Genomic DNA, 21,375 nt, shown 5'->3' on the forward strand with positions numbered 1-21,375 from the left:
AAATTATTTTCTGTTTTATTGCAAAACTTAGAAATCACCTGCTCTTTCACATTTTCATTCACTTAAAAACATGATTAACCCCATCACTGACCCCATCGCTGATCCACAGACAGATTTTCATCACAGCACTTAAGTGACTGACTTAACCAACATCCATTGAATTAAACAGCCAAACCTTTTGTTTCAGTTTCAGTTCATCTGTGCAGTTTTTATCCCTGCAACCCACCATTTGAAGCTACATAATGTTTTTACCTGATTGAATGTGTGAGAGAGAAAAGTTCAAAAGAATCAAGTGTAACAAGGTTTGCAGTGGTTTTGATCAATTTCTGTATAGCACTGGCACATTCTTTTAAATCCTTTGATGTAGTCTCAAATGGGTCAACACAGATAGGGGAAAAAAAAACTATTTTTATATTTTTCACATATTGCCAGATTTAAGGAAAAAAAGGGAGAGAAACGGACACCAGCAGAGAGAGATGAAGGCACCAGTGGTGAGAAAAGGCTGAACACTGTCAGAGAGAAACAGACACACGAAAGAAAGCAAGAAGTACAACAGAGCAGATGGGGGGAGGGAGGTGGCATATTGGACATCATCATGCAAGCTCAAACCTGAAAAATTTTCTAAATTTTAAAGCAACACTATACTTTTTTACCTTCTTCTTAACTTAAAATCGCAGGTTAAAAAATGTGCTTAAAAGGTACACTGTCAGGTTGATGGGGGGGATGCAGTAGAAAAAGGGACAGGGTAGGACCAAAACGCAGAACTAAAAGTTTGTAACAAAAAGTGTCCTTTATTTAAAGGTAAAACGTAACAAAAAGAATCTTCAATAAATCAAAATGTGCTTTCAGGCAAGACAGGTGAATGGCCCAGGGAAGACATGAAAAAACTGACGGGGAACGTGGCGAGAGGTGACAGAGACACATGAACATGATGAGGGTACAAGACGAGAAAAATGACAACGAACCAACAACCACATGGGGAGAACACCAAGATTTAAATACACACTTGAACTAATGAGTAACTGGGGACAGGTGGCACAGGACAAACAGGTGAGCATGACGAGGGCAGGAAGTCAAATGGGGAAACACACCAGGAGCAGGGACTACAAAATAAAACAGGAAACAGAGGAACACTGAACAAACTTAAAAAATGAATTCAAAACGTAACAAAAACACTGTTTCAACATGAACTGAAAACACTCTTCATAAAAGAGGACAAAAATACAATAACCATGACATACACGGACTAGAAATAGGAAGAATGCTGCTGCTTTCACTCCTCCACAGAATACTTGTTCTTGCACAATTTAACCGATAGTCACAGCTTAAATTGTTAGAGTCTCATGTTGCAAGCTCAAGAGTAATGGTGTTTGCAGACCAACTCTTTATTTTTTGTCCAAATGTCACATGTTCAAAATTAATATGACCTCATATTAGTGTCAATCACATTTGCACACTGACTCCAAAACTGTCATCTGCCATTAAAGTTACATTTTTTTTCGAATCTGTCAAAGACATTTCAGAGTTGTTTGAGCTGTTTAGGATCAATTGCATCACAGAAATGAGTTCCCTTCTTTTTAATATGCAGTCTCAGTGCAGGTAGCATATCAAGCTTGACCACTGACATCCTGAAATAGTCTTGAAAGCAAGTATTTTGCAGCTGCTTGATCAGAACATGAAATTGTCCTTGTTCCTGACAGCTTCTCAAGATTGGATGGACCCAATGTTTTTCTTTGTCTTTTTTCATGATGAGAGAGGACAACAACATCATCCTCACTGCTTTACTCCATTTTATCTCCGACTGTGAATTTTCGGACAAATACAATATTAACCTTGCGTGACTATTTCTATTGGATGATGGGTTTAAAAATTACACACAAAAAATATGTACTTTGTGTGTAAAACCTTAATGCCAAATTTTAATTCAGAAGACTTTAGAAGTCCTTAAAAATCTGGGTTTATCTCCAATATACAGTGAGAAAACTTTTAAAATATGAATTCTAACAGTTTGGTGAATTTGTTACAGCGGCAGCTCTTCTGGTTCTGTTTTTTTAAGTTCAGTGAGTGGTACTACACAGTTAAACCTCTGATCAACACATTGATAGGCTTTGTTTTTTTTTTTTTTCATGAAAACCTCTTAATTGCTCAGACATGGAGTCTGTATTTTCAGAAACAGTTTATCATTATGTTCCTTTTAAAAGTACAGTGTGTCGAATTTTGTGATATCTAGTGTTGAAATTGCGTGTTGCAGCTGAACACCCCTCACCTCACCCTCTCCTTCCAAACATGAAAAAGAACCTGTGGTAGCTTCAGTTGACATAAAAACTCAAAAGGTGTTCAGTTTGTTCAGTCTGGACTAATGTAAAAAACATGGTGGCCTCCATAGAGAGGGTCCCCTCGATGTAAATATAAAGTATTTTAATATAAAGGGTCTAAGGGAGTATGACCTTATTTGGATTAAGGTAATCATAAAATGCTGTGTCCATGGCACTGTCTTATTTAGACTGACACATGTAAAGCATCCTTGGGTCTGTTGAAAGGTGCTATATGAATTCAAGTTATTATTATCATTATCATTATTATTAGTATTATTATGTTCATGTGTCTAGTGTCACCTCACAGCAACAAATGTGTTGGGTCAAACCATCCAGTGCTCAGATGCTTTACATTCCTCCCACAGACCAAGCATGCAGGGTTGATGAACTCTAATCAGCTCCTAGCTGTGCATGTGTTTGTCTTTGCTTTCTCTTCGTAATAACAGTGCATGCTGGGATAGACTCTGGACTGCCTACAACATGAGAGGATATAATTAAGGAATGGATTGATTGATTGGATGGTTTTCCAGCCTAATGCTGCAGTCACCAAACGTAATGCTTTACCCTAATTGGGGAACCATGTTGAAGGGACCACAGAGCAAACAGTGAACACTTTAGGTACACTAGTAGAATATAATTTAATCAAATCCAAAAGCTTTGCTGGGAATTCTATTTATATCAAGTTTTCATTTGCAGTTTTTGTTGACTCTGTCAGAAATGTTATCCACCTCATTTACATTTGGGGGATTTGAGAAACACCTTTCAGAATAATTCACTTCAGTACACCTCCACCCACTACGACCTCAGCAGTAAACAAAGTTAAATTATAACCTTTCTGGCAGTGTCAATAAAAAATGTGAAAATGTATAATCACTGTAAAAGTAGAATTCATGGCAGAGCAGTTGTATTGGATTGTATTACACCAGTACAATTTTAGTCTTGTGGTCAGTGAGTATATGTAGAGTACTGAGTGAATCCAGTTCTATATTTAGAACCTTTGCCAGGTCATTTTACTTGACCACAGACCAGCAGACAAGAAGACCCACTATCACCTAAAAAAATAAGAAACCAAACTACAAGGATGTGCCAGTGACGGAAGTGAGTCTTTAAAAAAAGCTGCATCTCTGGAACATCAGCCAGCATCACTGCCAGATGGGCAACAAGTCAAAATCTATCTGTAACTGCCCTTCAGAAAGACAAAGGAAGCATTTTTTGAGTTGACTCTCCTGTTGGCAGGTCAACATAGTTTGTCAGTGCTTAATCTCTTTAAACAGATTCTGCATGTGGATATGTGAAATCTCCAGGTGAGGAACAAGATTTCGGGGCCTGAAGCCTTCTGGTTTCTATTTCTAGTTTGACCAGTGTTGTTTGAGCGGGCTTTAGTGGCCTGCAGGTAAACAGTCCACGTTGAGCAAACAAGGTGGAACGCATGGACCGAAATGCATTGGCTATCTGCTGTTTAATTTATCTGCATTGCTGCATGCTGATAGCTGTGACTAGAAAATTAGCTAACATGACGTTTGGACCTGAAAACACCCACCAACAAGTAATGCTGTAGAATTTCGTTGGAAGAAATGTTGGAATTGTGTGATAAAAGAAAGTAATCGGACTGTAAACAATGTACGGCGAACAGAGGATACTCCAGAGTCTTGGCCCAGATATCGTCTGTCTACCCAGGATGCCCCGCAATATTGGCTGTTGCCCTTTGAGGCTGATTTGTAGTCACAAGATAGTTGACGGACTCTGAGATTGTTCTGTGCTCTCAAAACTATTGTTTGTCCAATCTGACATTCGACTGGTTAAAGGTCCAGTGTGTAAGATTTAGGTGAAAGGGAACTATTGGCAGATATTTAATGTAGAATAATCCTCATGATGTTTTCATTTATTCATTTCATCTAAATTGTATGAATTGTAGTTTTCTTTACCCAAGAAAAGGCCCTTAATATTTAAATACTTTATATTTACATCGCGGAGGACGCCATGTTTAATACAGTAGCCCAGAATGTAAAAACTAAACACTTTTTAAGTTTTTATGACAACTGAAGTTTACCACAGGTTCTTTTTCACATTTGGAAGGAGGGGGTGAGGTGAGGGGTGTTCAGCTGCAACATGCAACTTCAACACTAGATATCACAAAATTCTACACACTGTACCTTTAGAAGACCTTCGTAACCAGAAATCCAAAACAATGAGCTGAAAGAAACTATAAAAGATGCAACAAAGCTCTCAACAAAGTTACAGAGAAGAACTGCAGAATCCAGTAGTCTCCTGTGTAAAGTTTGTTGTTTTCTTGACCCATCCATCTGCCATGACCTCCAGTCTTCTGTGGCAGGATAATAAGACAGTTCACTTTTTGACATCAACATTGAATATTTTTTATTCCTTTGTTTCGTCATACTGATATAACAAAAAAATGGTTATGTTTCAAATGGCAAACACATGTTACAGAGTCAACACACTCAATTTGGAGTCTCCGTTCTTGCATTTTTAATGCATATTAATTTCGTGAAACACCCTATCCTAATGTCAATATGTCATTATGTAAGTATGCTTATTTTGGTGTAGTGTGGCAGGAAGACCATTTCCCCTCACTATAAAAACATTGTCTGTACTTCTTGTCCTTCCATCTAACAGTGGTTCATCTGATAAGCTACTGTTCTTGTGGAGCCCTGCCCTCGAATACCCTTGTATATCCTTGACGTGGTAAAGATCTCACCAGCCATTTCAACCGATAAACCCTATTATCAAATGGTCCAGTCAGATAAGATACAGATCTCTGACGAATGCCGTTGTTGGTAATTATAGCAGAATTGATTGCTGAAGCAGTGGGATGGCAGCCCCCAAATTTTTGTCCTTCATCTGTTCCAAATTCCCTGTTTACAGTTAAATCTGGTTATTTACCTTCTGCATTTTCATCAATGTCTGTATTTTACAGTATTGAAGTGTATGATTGTCACCAGTAGACTGCTCAGACCTCAGCATTCTCAACCACCACATCAAATATCATGTATACAGGGTTTCCCGCAGCGCTTTATAGTTAAGGCGGCCGCCTTGACAACAACGGCCCCCTGCCTTGACTACGTCCCCCCGAAAAATAAATAAATAGATAAATATTCCGCATCCTCGCATGCATAGATAGTAGGTTAAAATAAGGCCGCATCGCAATGAGGTGGAATAGCGTAACCCTTATTTTGTGGTACAATTCTTTCTGTCCTCTGTTATCCCCACCTTCCACATTCGAATCAGAATCATGTACACGTGCTAGGAATTTGACATTCCTCATTGCACTTACAGAAGTAGACATACAGTAAAAACAGACAACAAAATAAGGTAAGGAAATAAGCGTACAATGTACATCATTACAGTTGTTTCACGATAAATTAATTCATTATTTTGCCCGTATACTTTTCCTCGATCTATAATTATCCCCGTTGTTTCTTTTTTTTAAAACATTTTTACCATGAAGCTAAGTCCTTTTCCACTTTGACCTAGTTGTGAATTTCCCCTAGTTTTTATCCATTTACCTTCAAAGGAAAGCATCTGTTTAACCCATTTATCATCGACCAACTCACCACCGCTACAGATAAATCCCCTCTTACTTTTTTAACTGTGCCGCTTATTGCTTTCCCGAGCTGTAGTCACAGCAGATAAATCACAAAGACAAATCTACATGTCGGCAGAGGTCACTGCTCCAGATATGCATGAATTTTAAACCTGTCTCATTGTATTAATAATTAGTGCACAGCTTTGCTGGTGTGTTCTTTGATGTGGTTTCTGCAGTTGTAGGTAGGTGAGAGAAGGCAGTTTCCCTTTGATTTAGACACTGCAGCAGCACTGGGATGAAACCATAACATCCTGTGCAAGTAAATAAGATACAATGCCAGACTTGTGTTAGTTTCAAGTCTCTAAAACAATGTCCAAGAAACCATAAAGTAGCATGATAAGAAATGTGGAATTACATTACAAAGACAGGCGCAATGTGAGCAAAGAGAAAAAGTGAAAGGACACCAGGTGTGAACTTCCTAAACAACCTCAAGCCTCATTCAGTCGCTGAATGAAAGAATCAAGATCACATTGAAAATTTTGGATGAGAATTTTTGTCATTTAAAAAAAGTAAATGCAAAAATTGTTCTGGTGCACCAAGTGGAAAGATTAGAAGTACCCTGAGTTAAATTCTAGGTTAGCATTTGAATGTTAGAATTTGAGTACTATTTGCTGCAATAGATAGAAAAGGGGGGGACCACAGTGTGTTAGTACATCTCTCTGTGACTCTTAACCACGAGTATTAAAAGGCTCTGCTATTTCCTAAAGCAGTTCTGCACATTATTTTTTAGGAAGAATTACTTACAGATGTCAAGAGTGCATTTGTTGGGAACTATTTCCCCCCATGGAGTAAAGCATTTGGTGTTAATGGCTTATAGACAGAGTAGGTAGGATGAGAGTCCTGCACCAGGTCGGGTAGCCATGGGTAAAGGCACTGGTATAACTTGAATAAAGGCAGGCATTGTGTGAGAACCTAAAGGGTTAGAAAATGTTATATTCACTCATTATCTACTCACTACTATGCCGATGGATGGGTGGGTGAGGTGTTTGAGTCCACAAAACACATTTGGAGTAAATGGTGACCACTTCTCCAAATGTAATAAACAGTAATAACAAACATAAAATGTTAAAATTCAACTCGAAACAGACGGGGCTTCTACGGAGCTCTGCAGTTGCAGTCAGATACAGGTGTGTTTCACTGCTGTGTTTTTATGTTGTTTTACAAAAGTAAATCAATGTAACACTACATATTTTTGAACTGTATTGATATTTCACAAACAGTTCATTGATTTTGTGAGAGGAATCGAAGGTTTTGGAATTAGTTGCTATGAAAAAAAAAGTTGGTGTGTCGTATTAACTAGAAAATATGTCACAATAAAAGTAAAAACAATATCTTTTTTTAACATATTTAAAAAAAATATTTCATCATCGTCACCAGCAAGACTTGATATTGGCAATCAAATGCCTGTCCGTGGAAAAACATATATTTTAAATGATTTCGGTTGAGGTATTTTCGTATATCCTCACACATTACTGTTAAGCCACTATAAACTGTATTATGTATATATAGTGTATATTACATTATATCTGTACACCATTAAGAGAAGAGTGCCTGACTAATTCCACAGATACTCCCTTCTCTCTCCACAACAATATGATTTTGTCTGTCTTATCCTTGAAATATGTACAGTAAATGTTCAATCAAATCAATCAATCATCTTTATTTATACAGCATGGTATCACAACAAACAGTTGTCTCAGGTTGCTGCACAAAAGTCCAAGATCTGAAAAAAGACAAAATCCAACTTGTTCCACACCGAGCAAGCACGAGCAACAGCGGGGAGGAAAAACTCACACGTGGAAGAAACCTCTGGCAGAACCGGGCTCGGTGTGGACGGCCTCTGCCAGGACCGGTTGGGGTGAGTGGAGAAAAAGAAAAAGGGGAACAAAAGGAAAGAAAGGGGGGGATGGAGTAATGTACTTTTTTTTAATGTTATACCTAAATGAACAACAGGAATGTATTAGATTTATGGCTTCTTGTTCTTACAGCAGTAAAATAAAATGTATTATCACTGTTGGGCAATAAAAGGAGAAATTCAAGGAACAGAGCACCCCAAAGCTTAATCACTGGTAAGTATCCCTGGGATTATCCGCTCGGAGCTCACTTAAATGTAATCCACATCAGCAGCTGATAATGTTTCAACACGCAGCAGGGTGAAGTTTGGTCTATATATGGCTCATCCCTCCAGATTTCATAAAGGTGTTAGATAATTAAAAACAACCTTCTACTGTAACCAGGGATGTGTAATAGTAAAGGAGTGGCCCTGTGAAGTGCTTGTATACCCAGTGCTCTGGTTTCCTCTCACCAGGAGACACGTCTTTCAAGGAATACTCATTTCCAATGACCTTGGGTAATGCACTGACTGTAACACTCCACACATGGTGGAATACAGTCCAAATAACATGTGTCTTCATTAAATTAAACTTCATTGGACACGCTCCTGAAAAGTGCTGTGTGTTGTTGAGTATCATTTTGCTGCATATTAATAATGGGATGCAGCATGTGCTGTATCTTTCCATGAATTTGCTTGGTTGATTTTTATCTTGCAGCCTGAATATAATGCCTGGACTATATTCTCATCGTCATCTTGTTTATATGTCATGTTCTGCATGTGCAAATCGTAATATGCATGGATACGTTGCTCTTCAAAGAAGCTTTACTCTACAGTCTACCTCATTTCCATTTTCTTGAGAATCTGCTGCTGAAAGACTCCAGGCTGCGCGCGCCCTGTGAACTGACCCTGTGTTCACAACATTGTTTACATAGCTCGACAACCCAAACTTGTCAGAAACAACAAACAACGACAACTACCACCGCAGCAAGACACGGTGGCAATTAACACTATGTGCCCAGAGACCATACTACCATAACACGATAAAAAGAAATTACATCATAAACACTCAAATTTAATTGAGCGTGTGTATGAGGATGTGTGTCTGCAGTTGTGTCCATATCTGAATATTTCTACTTTGTGTGCAGAGTTGTGTTTTAACAACCGCAGCACAGATTGCCCTCCGTCGCACTAGCTCCACTGAATTCCCTGGAGGGATCTAATCAGACAAACAAGGCTTCTCTCACGCCGGGTTTGTACACTTTGATTCTTCGCTGAACACCACAAACACAAATGCAATCACACACTTGTACTCGCACACACACATTTTAAACACATACTTGACAGACATAGATGTACCTGCATGCATGCAAACCCAGAGACGTGACTGCACATACGCTGCGAGGTCTTGTCTTGACAACCCTGTGACATGGAAGCTTTGATTCTAGATTCTACCTTGTGTCCATTTTCACAAGCAACAGTTTTGGTGGTACTGTGTCATTTACAGGGCGACCATATGGCAACAGCAGAATAATGCTCTGTTTGATGGACAGATGCAGTTATAGTAAATACAAAAACAATTATGAACATAATATCTCACTTGTAAACATAAATACCGATAAAACAACCAGCACGAGTGAACAAGACCGCCCACTCTGATAAGCAGTTCTCCGGGGTCAAGTACGAGGCAGGTCAGTTGCACCAGAGGGTGCACCGCCTCGCTCCCTACCAGCAAACCAGCCTGATGTCATGACTCCGCAAACATGAGCGTGCAGGTGAGCTTTCAGTCTTTAAGTAAAAATAAAATATATAGAATGTAACATTATTTAAGCGAGCTACAGAGACAAAAATCGGACTATTGCACATGTAAATGTAATGGTCTGTATTTACAGAGCCATTTTCTAGTCTTGATGACCTCTCAAAGCACTTCTCAGTTCAGTTTTTCCATTCACATTCATACAGTGCATTTATGTGCATCACTTTCTCTTTGACACATCGCTCGCACGCTGTCAGCACAGCCATCGGGGGCAATTTGGGTTTCAGTACCTTGTTCAAGGGCACGGAATGAGATCGAATCACAGACTTTATGATTATTAGATGACCCACTTTACTTCCTAAACCATAGCCGCCCCGTACTTAAACTACAAGCATATATATTTCCCAACAATAACGTTAACATGCAGAAATACAGAATTAGGAAGAAAAACAGCAGATTACCATGCTGGGAAATTAACTTTCATGGGGGTGGGGTGTGTGTGTGAGTGTGTGTGTGAGTGTGTGTGTGCGTATGTGTGTGTGTACATGAATGCCACAAGTAAAAGGTATATTAGTGCCTATAGTACATTTAACTGACTCTGAGAGCATAAGGAAAAAGATTCCAAGGTCTGATGAGACAAAAGATAGTAAATGGATTGCAATAAAGGAATTCTGATTCTGATTTTTATTGCGCTCATCTTGTAATAATGACCACTCAGAGCGCTTTCCACTGTGAGTCACATCCACCCATTCTCACACATATCCATACAGGGCTTCTATATATAGAGCATTCCTAGATCACTCATACAGTACCATCAGGGGCAATATGGGCTTTGGTGTCATGCCCAAGGACACTTAGACATGTGGAACTGACAGAGCTGGGGATAAAACCACCTACCCTCTTTTCTATGAACAACCCGCTTACATCCTGAGGCACAGCTGCCCACAAAAAAGAACCCTTTGGGCAGAACTGCTGACAGAGCTCCACACCGGGCTAACACCATCTACACAGTGAGGCCCGGTGATGGCAGCAACATGCTGTGGGGGTGTTTCTCAGCGGGAGACTGGTCAGAATTGAGGAAAAGGGCGAACATCTGTGAAGAGACCTGAAGACGTCAGTTCACAGACACTTTCCATCCGATCTGAAGGAGTTTGAGAGGATCTGCCAGCAAGTATGAGATGAACTGCCCAAATCCAGGCGTGCAAAGCCTGTAGAGACTAACCCGAGACTTGAGATTGTAAATGCTGCTAAGAGAGCTTCTGCAAAGTACTGAATTGTGCATCTGATCTCTGTTGTAAATAGATTTATGTTTTTGAGTTTAAATAAATTTGCCAAAATGTCTAAAAGTGTATTATTACTTTGTCATTGTGTGTTATTGGTAGATGGACACTTTAAACCATGGCACATTTTATTTTCATTATTTTCTGAAGCCACTGCAGATGAAACAGTTAACCCCAATTTTCAGTCTTCAAGCTAAGTTAAGTGGCTGATGGCCTTATTTAAAGGAGAAGTTCGTTTTTTTTCAACCTGGTCCTTCTTTCCAGCATATGGTACGTAGATCTACTCACCCATAAAGGTTTGGAGTAACTTGGAGTCCTTCAGACGCTTTTGGATCCACACGCGATCAGCGTATATCCATACAACGCAAGGTTCGGGGCATCCACAATACAGCGTCTAAATAACGCATTATCTGCCGCAAAACTCTTTATTTACTATGAATCGCCAGCACTATTCCCCTGTGAGTCCAAGTTGCTTTGTTTACATCCCGGGCTTTCACTGGGATACAAATGCACTGCTGTCTAATCTACCTTGTACATACATATTCATGTGTAGATTCATAATCCATACTTATTTGACAAGTTTCTTGTGATCTATTGTCGATTGTATGTCTATCTGTGTAAGTGAGCAGAATTTCACTGGAGTAAAAGTCATACTATGTTTACACATGATTAAAAAAAACAGATCCTGAAAAGTAAGTTTGTGTTCAGTGGGACAAAACAAAAAGAATCCAGTTCAGACTCTCCTCTCACCTGCTGCCCTGACTGCTCTACTTCACCCTGCCTCCCTCTTTCCAGCACATTCTCCTTCCTAAACTATTTTGTCTTTGCCTCTCCTCACTCCTACCTCCTCCTCCCTTATCTTGATTTTGTCTGTCCAACCCTCTGCCACCCGTCTCACTCACTGCTCATTCCCCCCCCCCCTTACACTGTTCTCAACCATCCCTCATGCCCCCGTCCTTGTTTGTCTCTTCCGTCCCCCTGTATCTCACCCTCTCTCCTCTCCCTCACCACATCTCTTCGCTCCAGCCCCACCGCTCCTGCTTCAGACAGAAAGCCAATTGGAGCTGTCTAAACAAATGAGAGGTGTCTGAGATCATTTAAACAGCCATAAATAACATCAGGAGAGGAGGCGGACGATGAGAGGACCCCGATGCTAAATGCACACACACACACACACACACACACACACACACACACACACACTTAAGTGGACCCCGTTGCTAATTTGTCTGATAGCGTGTTAGTGGAAGATAAGAGTGGAGGCAGGAATGTGGCCTGCCTGAGATGCATTAGCTCTCCTTGTGCTGTTTTCATCACTCAGCAAAGCGTATTGTTTGCTAATTTGCCTTTTGCAGCTATTGTTTGGAATGCAAGTGGAGTTATCACAGGAGGTGATGTGTGTGTGTGTGTGTGTATGTGTGTGTGTGTGTGTGCAACTGAAATAGTCAGAGTTAAGAGTCTTTATAGAGAGATTATTCCAGGTAATGGGGCTCTAAAGGACTGAATGGTGCCCTTTGTGTTGATTTAATGCCGTGCCGCTTGCTGTTCTTTTGTCTTAAAACCAACAAATATGAAGCCTGCACATCACAAGCTGGACAAGCGAGGGAGGAGGCTGGAGCTGGATCTTAATTCATTAAGCTTGTCCATGTCTTGAAGAGAAGAAGACGAATGGTGATTTTGTTCTGTCAGTCCCTGGCAAGCCTCTGCCCTCCTGGTTTCTGACAGCTCTCTGCCAAGTAGGACATTAAATAATAATCATCCTGCCTCTCCTCTCTCAGTCTGTCTCTCCCTCTCGCTTACACTTACTTTCTCTCCCCCATGTCTATCTCTCTGTGTGTGTTTGACTTACTCTGTGTCTTTCTCTGTTATAAATATTTAGCTGGGAATGACACACTAACAGGTTTGTGTGGAGTGAAACATATGCCCGCACACACACTCATACAGTGTCTCTCCGCCTGTACCCTCTTAAATACTACAGAGCTGGCACTTGTTATAAGCCTCTGCACATCAGGCCAAATCCATTTTGGGAGTGCCAATTTCATTCTTGGGATGTTAAGCATTTACACCGCAAGGTCAAAACATTCCAATGAAAGCCCATATCCCTCCGTTGCAGAATTGGATGAAAATGAATGTTATTTCTTTTCTTGAAAAATCCCTCCTGTTCCACTGGTTCCCGCATAGTTGAATGGTATATGCTAATATATTAAGTCAATATTCATAAAGCATCACGACACCACGGGTGCATGAAGCAGAAATGTTCAAATAATTTGAGCTTTCTCTGCCATGTTACCCCAGAAAGTGCACACAGATATGTGTGAGTGTCTTGTTGACATATTCCCATATGTTCCCGTATGTTGCTATACAAGTGTTATATTCTAGTCGGCCATGTTTCACTTTGCACATAGTAATATTTCACACTGCTAGAAGGTGCAGTGGGTGTGGGTGTGTGGGTGTTTTGTTGCTTTAAGCGCTCTGATTATGCTTATGATGTGTGTGACAGGTCGCCTATGGAGGTGCTAGGGACCACAAAGGGGCCCTGGAGACATGCATACTGGAACATGAATATTGTTGGGAGAGAATCTTGTTAGTTTGAAGTGAACAGCAGAAATATTCTCCATATGAAAAAGGCAGTGGTGTTGATATGTGTGTGATCTCACTGTGCCTACTGTATTTTTCCCCACAGTCCATGGACATGCAGGTTAGATGTACTGACAGATCTACATTGTCTGTAGTTGTGAATGTGAGTATGAGTGACTGTCTTTCTATGTGCAGTATGTCAGCACTGTGACACTAACTCAGATATAGAGTCTGGAGAATGTCCGCATAATTCGGTTTGGCGTTTCTCCAGAGTTTGCCTTTCACATATGAAGGACGCAGTAGGAGATTCTCCGTTCGCAACAACTACTGAGGAATCTCCAGAGCGTTCAGGTGAGGTGTGGCAGGCCGTAAGGTGTATATTCCGGTGAGGCGATCACATGTTTATGTCTGAAAGCAGCTTATGTGAGTCCCCACAAAAGAGTGTCAAGATGATTAGTTGGAATTGGAATAATAATAATAATTTATAATTTCTCTTGTCTTTTTTTTTTTTTTTGTGAAATATTGGATTGAAGCAAAAAAGCTACCAAAAGAACAGATAAACTATGTTTTATATTATTTGATTCAAGATTTTATTTGTTGTTTGGTGTAGTAAAAAAAGTGGTCGCTATAGTGTATATGTGTTTGATTGCCTGTAGGTGGTTGTGCTTGGGTGAAAGTGGACTGGCCCTCCTTAAGTTCTCGAGAACCTCAAATTAGAGTTCATGGGCACCTGTCAGCTTACATATGACAGGTTGTTACTCTTGTTAGCCAGATTGTTGTTCTGCCTGTTGTTATAGAGAAACCAAAAATTTAAGCCCACTAAGAAATGAAACATTTGGAAGTATTTAGTTTGGTTTGGGAACATTTGCCGCAAGGATCCAGGTGACAAATGGCGACTGACATTTGCTCTTGGCAACTTTCAACTGTTATCTCCTGTTCTCACATAACCACACACATAACCCTCACAGGTTTAGAAGCTAACCTTTGAAATGAATCCTCACACAGTGGAGGAAGGGAGATGTGGATGTGGTTAATGTATCCAAGTCTTATAGAAGCACTGGATGACACTTTACATCCCTTGTGACTGGTAAAAGCACTTTTAGGCAGCTAAACAAGTTGAGTATTAGTCTTGCACAAACTTCTTCTTGTCCTTCAACTCCTTGATGATGACACAGCGGGTAATAAGATTGCAGACAAATTGATATTCTGCTCTAGATTAATTTAGCAAAATATGAAGATTCAACTCTGATACTACTGATCTTTTCATTGCTATTGCTTAATAATTTGGATTTTGATAAAACATCAAATTAGCAGAGGGATGAAAGGTCGCAGAAACCCTGTGAGGAGGAAGAACAGACGGAAGGTTCTGCAGGGATTGAAAGAAAGAAGAGAGTAAATTGATGGGTAGACAGAGAGAAGAGGATCTGATAACTCTTTGAAGCCTCTGGTCTTCAGCTACCTCTCCTTTTTGGCAAACTTCTTTTTGTTTCCCCATGGTCAACCAACTCTGCTCTCTGTCGCTGGAACAGCGGCACAATGTGGAGAGAAGGAAGATGAGGAGCAGTTGCAATCATTTCTTCAGAGCCCTGAGGTTTTTAGTTCTTCATTCATTTTCATTTTAATGGCGCCTTCCTCTTCTTCCTGTCTGCCCCCATTCCCTCTTCATCTCTGTCTCCCTCAGTTCCTTTTTCTCCTTCCATTTCTCATCTCCCATTCTTAGATTCTCGCGTCCTTCAGCCATGCTTAGCCATTCTGCTTTCAGTTTCTTTGCTTCTCCTTTCATTTCTGCATAGTCCTTCTCTGTTGCTTCCCCTCTTTCTCTTCAGTCTCACCCCCTTTCTTCTCTCTAGCCTGTCCTCTTAATTCTCTCTCCCCACTCATCATGGGGACAGTAAATCCCCTGGTGGTTGGGGCACACAGCCACAGAGCTCTTTGATCATTCGCGGGGAACCGACTTCCTGACTGCCATTCTGGACAGAGCTGTGTCTGGTGTCTGCTCGCTGGATGCTGAGGGAGGAGGATTCAGTGCTCACACATATTTTTGCTGCCCGGAGAGGCACACACATATTTAGGCAACTGCTGTCTTTGAGTGTAATTCAATTTCCTAAAAACCAAAAGGATGAGTTCGTAAACCAGATATCTTAAAATACCCTTCATGAGATCCTCACCCTCTCTCCTCTGTCTTTTCTCTCCTGCCATTCACTCCTAAGGCTTTACACAGGCCAAAATATGCTGTTTAATCTGGCGAAATGAGAAATTATCATCAAACAAGAAATATGGACTTATGAATACTGATTTAGCATGTGCAGTTCCCTTGCAATGGCTTGAAATGTAATGAAATGATTCAGTCGTTTATAATGCATGAGTGCATGGCTTGTAATCAAACGAAATTGTGTTGTTCACTTTCTGGGGAAAATGAAATAATGATGATGTTCTTCAAAATGAATGCTTTGTGGAATTTAAATTCAGTAAGAGTGAGTTAGGGGAACTAATCTCATTGCATGTAATATGTGATTTAGCTGCGACGTAGTGGGAAAATATAAAAACTCTGCGTGTAATATAGGCGATTAGACAGCATACTCGAAAAGAAACATAACAGGCAGTGGAGGGGGTCTAGTTTTATTGATTGGTTACTCATGTATAGGAAACAGTCCCACAACACGCAGGCAGTATGCTTTCATGTGCATCCCAAATGACAGGTGCACAGAGAGGCCTGTAAAGAGACACACAGTGCTGGTAAAAGCTTGATGGATTTTTGTTGACAGCCCACCGGCCCTCCGATTCAGCAATAATTTGTGCTGGTATGGCTGATGGTCAGTACAACACAAGTATAACCTACTGAGATGATTCCTTCGCAGCCTTCAAATCATCAGGCCATCCAGTAGCAACACACTCATTATTGCTTACGCACAGCACACATGCACACATATATTCACACATGCATCCTATGGGAAGCCACCATGTATCACAACACACACAAAAAGCACACAGGGTGAATTATATAAATCGAAGCTCATGAAGAAGATGAAGAGGTTATTTGCTACCCGGTGTGTGCAAAACAAAATCACTGAAGTAAATGTTCTGTCATACAACTATATTGTTCTGAATACATGCATATTTTTTTCACCCAAAAGGTGAAGTGTTTCAAACATATCAACTCTGAAGTTCTTGCATTTTTTGTTCGCCTGCGTGTTTTTCTTCTTTTGCTAATTCTCCACAGGCAGCATTTTTGTTTGTAAGACATTAAAAGGGCCATTGGAAAAATCATAAAACAAACAGAAGCCTCTCAAATATCATTTCATTTTTCTCCCTGATGTGAACAGTAACTCTTAAATATTAATACTACATACTTCATGTTCTGCTTACGCAAATGGAATAGAAGGAATTTACAAAGGACAGAGAAATGTCTCATCTCCGTGCAGTATAAACAATCCTTTAATAACTGCTGTCAAAGGATTTATCTAAAGGGACCTAATACAAGTTAAATAAAGCACATGCTATCTGATGTCATTATCATATTTATTCATAAATCTGTGATATTTATTGCGGGATATGAAAATCAATTTGTATTTAACACTTTTATCTCAGTTGTCAGATGTGTGGAAACGAAACAAATGTTTAATAAAGACCTCAATCCCCTTAGATCCCTCTGTTTTTATTTGACATTTTGTTCAATACACTCATTATGGAAGAATTTAACATGTGACAAAGACCCCCAAGACCCCACCACCACACACACATCCAAACAGGAGCACTGTAAGGATTGCATCTGAAAAAACACACACACACTCTCTCACACACAACTCTTCGTTCTTATAAGCCTGTGGAATTGATGTGCCCCTAAGCCTGCTTTTTCTATGCATTATGCCCCAAGGAGAGAGTATCTGAATGGCGGTGGCTGCCACTCACTAGAGTATAAGCTTGGGATCAGACTGCAGAGGTAAACACACACACACAAACACACACACACACACACACACACACTGCAAATTTAACGGCACAAATTCACAATATCAGAGAGGACACATACATTTTTAAAGGCAACACATTCTGTTTAACACACATAATCATCCTCTCTCATTCTCATTCTTTTTCTCTTATGCACACACACACATTCACACACACACACACACACTGACTCACACACACACAGGAATATAAACACTCACCTCTAAGCTAAGGGATGAAACCTGCACAGTGTGTTTCTGCCTCATGCTGGCTTAGCCACAGAGCTGAAGAACAGTGAGAGGATAGAAAGTGGAGATGAAGACATATGACAGAAAAGCTCTTGAACAAGACACACACACACACACACGCATATTTACAAGCACACACACGCACAGGCCGACACACACACACACAAACAGGGGGCCCTGCTCCTGCCTGTCTCCCTGTCTCCCCCTCCCGCTCAGCCACGGTTAGGTGTGGCACTTTGTGTCAGACAGGTAGTCACGTGCCATGTTTGTGTCTCCCTCCTGTCCTGTGTTCAGCACTACAGGGGCTGCTTGATGTCAGTTTAGTGTGAAGTAGAGAAGGCTGGCTGAAGGGCTGACTAGGCCTCTCTGTGGGAAGCTTTGACTCATATCTTAAGATGCTGCTAAACCTTCAGTACCTCTGTTGCACCACTCGCTGCGCTGGAAGACGCAGCAAACTGCTGACTTTGGGGTGATAATCACTGTGTGTGTGTGTGTGTGTGTGTGTGTGTGTGGCGGGGCGTGGCAGATCTCTCTATTTGTTGCGGTGGGTCTCTGGTGCTTGTGTTTTATATATATTTATATATTTTATGCAATTTACAATGCAACACTGCTGTCTGCTGCAACAAGCTTCAGGATTGTGCACTACTCCCAAGAGAACAGATGATTCTGGTGTAAATTCTAATAAAAGCTGTGTGAATAATAAATCAAGTGAGTGTGTAATGTGACAGGGGTCTCTTGTACTGTACAAACCAACAGATAATTATCACCTAACTCTGCAGTTCGGCACAGTACTGTGGAAGGTAGCTGTTTTTTTTTTTACAAAAGAAGGTTTGATGAACCCAAGCGACCGACACAGTGAGCACCAAGCTAGTGAACACAGTAGTGCATTGAATTGCTAAAGTAGAGTGTCTTACACAAGCGCATTACAGAAAAACAAGACTGCAGAAGTCACAACAGAACAGCAAAAGTCACAACACAAATCGAAAAGCCACAGCACAACAACAAAAGCCACAACACAATGATGGTGACTGACTGAAACGAGCAGAGGTTCTTACTGCGGTCAACTGAGTCGTCGTCTGTGAAAACCCAGTCAAACCAGCCGCTGCTAAAAATCTGAAGCCTGTCTACTGATGTGTAATGGTACAGGTGCTTGGAGAAGCCAAAAAGAAGAATGCACCTGTACCCTAACACCTCAAATAGAAAAGCTATAATATATACTAGTAACAAATTGCAATGGACAGTATGTGGACGATGGGGCTCATCTCCATACTCTTCTACATAGACATGATTTTGGAGCCTAGTGGCAGAGATTTGCTACCATCCAGCCAAAAAAGCAAAGGAGGTTGGCTGCTAGTGTTGGGCAATAAGACCTGGCTCACTGTTGACTTTCCAGTTTATTCCAAAGGTGTTGGACGGGACTGAGGTCACAGCTCCATGCAGGCCAAGTTATTTTGTACATGGCGATCTTGGAAAATCATTTCTTTAAGGGCCTGGCCTTGTCCAGTTGCTATCACAAAGCTTAAGGGGTTGGTAAGATGTTTCTGGAAACAGTTTTTATTACATTTTTGAGACCCTTTTTACGTCCGGATACCCATAAAAAATTCTGAGACAAAAAAGCTGCAATAAACAAAATCTATTATTTCATTACTTCACCATGCCTATGTTCTCACTGCACATGACCAGAGTCCTCACACCACTGAACGTGGTGATGCCAGAGGTTAGTGAGCGAGTCATGGAAAAGTAGTCCTCTAGCAGTTTTCTGTCAGTGTGCCTTCATGTGGTTCGGGGGCGTAGCTTTAAAGTACACTTACAGGTACAGTGTGTGGAATTTTGTGATATCTAGTGTTGAAATTGCATGTTGCAGATGAACACCCCTCACCTCACCCTCCTCTTCCAAACATGAAAAAGAACCTGTGGTAGCTTCAGTTGTCATAAAAACTCAAAAGGTGTTTAGTTTGTTCAGTCTGGACTAATGTAAAAAACATGGCAGCCTCCGTAGAGAGGGTCCCCTCGATGTAAATATAAAGTATTTAAATATAAAGGACCTTTTCTGGGGTAAAGAAAACTACAATTCACACAAATTAGATGAAACAAACTGGTGAAAACATCATGAGGATCATTCTACATTAAATATCTGCCAATAGTTCCCTTTCTCCTAAATCTTACACACTGGACCTATAAGTCTAATATGTGATTGCTAACTGTAGCTGTAGTTTCCTGCCTGACCGATATCATGAAAAACAGCCCTAGACCATAATTACACTGAAGCATGGAGGTATCTTTAGAGCTTTAGACTTAGGTCTGACTCACAGGTGAGTCTAACCAGCTTCTTTCCAGTGCCAGATCACTAGTTGTTCAAGACTTAGTGGATGAAGTGGAAAAGCAGATTTTACACTGGGCCAGCTGCCATACGGTCGGGCGGGTAAATCCTTTTTGGCAGAGCACATATATGCAATTGTTCAGTGTGTGACGCTGCTGAGATGTGTGGTCAAGCATAAAGAACCCAGTTAGAATGTGAAGGCTGTGTGAAATACAACAAAGATTTAGAAATCAAGGAGTCCCCCTCTCTCTACCAGACATGCATGCACACACACACACACGCAGACACACACACACACTCAGAACAGTGGGGCTCTTCACTGACCATTACTCTTGGCATTGAGAGCTGAACAGAAAGTGCTTAGTAGAGAACAACGGGATATTTCCACTCCAACTCAAACAGCATCCATCAGCCTTACTGAGTGTGTGAGTGTACATGTGTATTTTTATATTTGTGTGTATGAAAGGAAGAAATAAAGCAAGAAAGCAAGAAGCAAGAAATTCCTCCTGTCACTTCTGCCCTATGTGCTCTCTCCCAGCATTCCTTTGACCTTCATGTTCAGTTTCAGCACACTTTCATCATGTATGTGTGTGTGCGTGTGTGTGTGTGTGTGTGTGAGGGGTAGAAAGAGATTGAGAAATGATAAGAACTGAATATGAGAGCCTCTTGTATATCTTTCTAAACTTGCATTAAGCCATCAGCAGTTTTTATCGATGGTGGCCTTTTGAGCTGGAGGGCGTTGTCCTTTACCTCTTCACGTACCGTTCTTCCCTTTATTATTTTCTCCTCAGGTATTTTTCTCTGTGCCAGTGAACATGTGCAAGGTTGTGCACAGGATTTATGTGTTTCAGAGTATGTTCCAATAAAACAGACTTCGTCAAACTAGGGTTTGCAAAGTCGGTTCTCACTTCTTCTGGCAGATTAAAGGTTAGAGTTTGGTGCTGTGTTATGGTTAGAATCAAGTCTTAATTTACAGGATGAAGTATAATTGGCAAGGATTTTGGTATTAAGCCATTGTACTTTTACACTAAGAAGAGCCTTGGGAGGTGTGGATGATACTCATGTCTCCTGGTCACTCCTCTGTGGAAATTTTCAAGGCATGACTGACTGGGAGAACACCCTGGGATAAACCCATGATATGCAGGAGGGATTAAATCCCTCAGTGGGCCTCAGTGTACTTGAGGATACTAAGGAGTGAAGTTGGGGGAAATTGTAAGGGAGCTGGAAATCAACTTTGCATTAACTGTACTAATATTAAATTGATAAAAAGGGATTTATAGACAAAATATTTAAACCAGGAATGTCTTCAAAGATGGAGGATGTGTCCTCATTATCCTGAAATGAAGTCAAAATATCCTGGATACAAATACTGTCATCTTGCATCGATGACGGTATTTGAACTAGAGTCCATGCAATAGCGATCGGGGGATGGAGACATGACATAACAATCAGAAAGCTCCTGTTTGCACTTAAATATGCTCTGCTTCTGCTCAAAC

The sequence above is a fragment of the Paralichthys olivaceus genome, chromosome 8 (assembly GCF_024713975.1).
Source record: "Paralichthys olivaceus isolate ysfri-2021 chromosome 8, ASM2471397v2, whole genome shotgun sequence".
Taxonomy (NCBI): Eukaryota; Metazoa; Chordata; class Actinopteri; order Pleuronectiformes; family Paralichthyidae; genus Paralichthys; species Paralichthys olivaceus.